The sequence below is a fragment of the Gekko japonicus genome, unplaced genomic scaffold (assembly GCF_001447785.1).
Source record: "Gekko japonicus isolate JY-2015 unplaced genomic scaffold, Gekko_japonicus_V1.1 scaffold1729, whole genome shotgun sequence".
Lineage (NCBI taxonomy): Eukaryota > Metazoa > Chordata > Lepidosauria > Squamata > Gekkonidae > Gekko > Gekko japonicus.
In genome coordinates this window covers 218,605-221,774 of record NW_015170938.1, presented here as the reverse complement: position 1 = coordinate 221,774, position 3,170 = coordinate 218,605, and positions in this window count along the sequence as shown.

Below are 3,170 nucleotides of genomic sequence, written 5' to 3'. Positions count from 1 at the left end.
TGCTGAACCTTTCTCTAAAGACAGCAATCCTGACCTTTTTGGGGGGGGGGATTGAAAACATTCTGAAGAAAAAGTATGTAAATTGTTTTCAACATGCAGGGGAAAGGGCTATGTAAATATTAATTAAAGCAATGTGTGGCATCTTCACCCCTCTCGGTATGTGAGGACAGAAGCAGTTGAGTTAAAGAGCTCAGTGTGGTATAGTGGTTAAGGAGTGGTGGACTCTAATCTGGAGAACCAGGGTTTGATTCCCCACTCTTCCACATGAAGCCAGCTGGGTGACCTTGGGCCAGTCACAGTTATCTCAGAGCTCTCTCGGCCCCGCCTACCTCACAGGGTATCTGTTGTGGGGAGAGAAAGGGAAGATCATAAGCCGCTTTGAGACTCCTTTGAGTAGTGAAAGGCGGGGTATAAAAACCAACCTTCTTCATAAGGTACAATGGTAAAAGACTGAAAGATAACATTTGCATGTTTCATGGAAACATATCCTCAGGGATAGGGAAGTGTAAGTATTGGCAGGGAAGCACAGCCACATACACCTAACACATGTCCCTAAACTGGGAGACCAGTCATGTATTTTAAGGCTCTGTTTCCAGGTAATTGTTCTTGAGGTCCTTTTAAACTAATTTCAAGCTTCAGCAAGAAAATATTCTAAATCATAAAGTTAACTTATGCCTTCATGAAGTATTACACACACAACTGTTAATTGCAGTCTCCAGTAATTTTATAAATAAAACCTAATTCTGTGATTGCAATTAGTAATTTCAAAATCAACTTTTAAAGGGAGGGGGGAAACTGCCATGTGTTGAATCCTGTGGATCAACAGTGTAGAAAAAAAAAGTCTTGAATGTGGTCTTGAATAAGGCATGTAAGAATATTTGTTCTAGCAATTTAAGAGGCCCTTGAAAAATACTATGACTTGGAGAAGAGACCTCCCAAGATATGCCATCCTGGCTCTCTCGAGATGTGGACAGTCCATCTGCCCTCCCCCCACTAGTCTTCTAGCTCTTAACTCTCCCATCCCCCACACAGCTGCCAAATGTGCTCTTCCACCAAACAGAAACCTTCTAGTATCCCTCCCATCCCCCAAGCCTCAGCAGGCTTGGCTGGGTTTAAGGGAGGAGGAATGGAGAGGAAGGGAAAGAAAGGCCTCAAGAGATCTACTGGGGGGGGGGGGGTTTGCTAAGACATAAAACTGAACAACAGTGTAAGCAGAGGGTTAAATGAGACAGTTCTTCTGTGGATGTACAACTGCCTGATGAAGATTTACTGCAGTGACTTAAAATAGGAGTAGGAGGAAGTGATCTCATGAAACATTTCTTTTTCTCTTCATCCCCTTCCTGAAAAAGATGAGTACTGTTTGAAGAAGGGAAAACTGAATGGCTACATCTGTATTTCCTCCCCAAGGGCTTCCTCATACTACTAGGCACAAGCAGTAACTTACCAAACTGATCTCTTCAGATATTGGGCATTTTTTGTATTTTGATGGTATGGGATGGTTGATCCCATTTCTGCAGATGTGCAAAAGTATTATGGTCACGTTATACACAAACATGATTGAACACAGCTGGTCTTGGGGAAAGGTACAATGGATGCAAAACTCAAATCTCAGTTTGCAGAATGGTGATCAATGCACATATTTAAACTATAGAATTTAGCTTTGTTTTCTGTAGCAAGAGTATCTGTCAAATTGTGGTACTGTGAGGATGACATATAGGATGTATGAACTGGCATCAGCTAGAGGAAAAGAATACATCCTATGCCCTGGGTCCCAAGAGTGGCCTGGAGCCTGTGGATCTCCTCCATCAGTAGTGTCTTTCCTTTGGTACAAGGAACCGTGCCTGGGGAATGCTCCTTGTGCCAAAGGGAAGAGCCATTGCTGCCATAACACATCAGTGGGTAATTTGTTCCATGTTCCTATAGAACTATAGTTGGATTAATATTTCTTAAACCTCTGCCCACTTGCTGCTTAGAAAAATAATTTGGAACCAGAAGGGAAACTCAAAAGCTGATTTTGCACAAGGAGCAGGATCTGCCCTGTCCAAAGGCTAGCCTCATGGATCAGCCACAGGTGCTCCTTTGAAGTCTGAAGATGGTTGTACAGGACCTTATGTGCACGAGCCAGACTGATGGGTACAAACATGCATTTTCACACTGTTTTTCTGTTTAGGCAGATAAGGGATTGATAATCCCAAACCTGCCAAATGTAATGTGAGAAGATGTGTTTATATCACAGCAGGGACTGAGCTATTGTGCAGGCATGGGAATGCCATTAAATAGGCACATTGCTCTGTCAGGCATTTTGGGGCTTCCCGGTCATGTTCCCAAATCACAGTGTGTTTGAAAGTATTCATGTTTGGTATGCACAATCTGCTATGAGAACCATTTGTGTTTTGACACATTCTTCCTCTGTGCCAATTACCATATAACATGATTTTCTACATATGCCCCTCATCGATGTTTGCGGCAAACAGTTGTTTTCAGATGGTGAACTTCGTTTACCTACCTTTGGTGTGTTTAGAAATGTTCCTGTTCCATATAAGCTGGTCCTCAGCGCAAACATCTTTCTTTTTAATGCATCTTCAGAGCTGTTTCAGAGCTGTTTCATACTGGAATGCTCGTTCTGCCTGCCCACTTATAGAACAGGAGGCATATCCGTAAGGACTTGCCGGGTGGAGGGTTGTTGCATTCCCCTTCTCCACAATTTTCTTCCCTTTCATGAAAGCCCCCATAGCCTCTTCTTTTTTAACTTCCTTCTTTCCTTCCCCCTAACCAGCCAACTTACCTTTCTCTGGCCCATCTTCAGCTTTCTCTCCCTGCCCCCACCTAGAGCTTAATGAAAACATTGCATGGTTCTACTCTTTGAGCCAGGCTAGGTCCAGCTGCATGATGGGAAATGCATTTTCCCCTCTAACCCCCACCCACAATTCCCCCTTTTCAGGGGTCGTTTCGTAGAAAAAGAGCTAGGGGAACTCATTAGCATAACTCATTAGCATATGCCACACTCCCTGCCATCACCGGAAGTGTGTCATAAGGCCACACCCACCACTCAGTTAGTCTTAGTCTTAAAGGTTAGTCTTAAAGGTGCTATTTGTTAGTCTTAAAGGTGCTATTTGAACTCTTGGACTATTTTGCAGCAACAGACTAACACAGCTAATTCCTCTGAATCT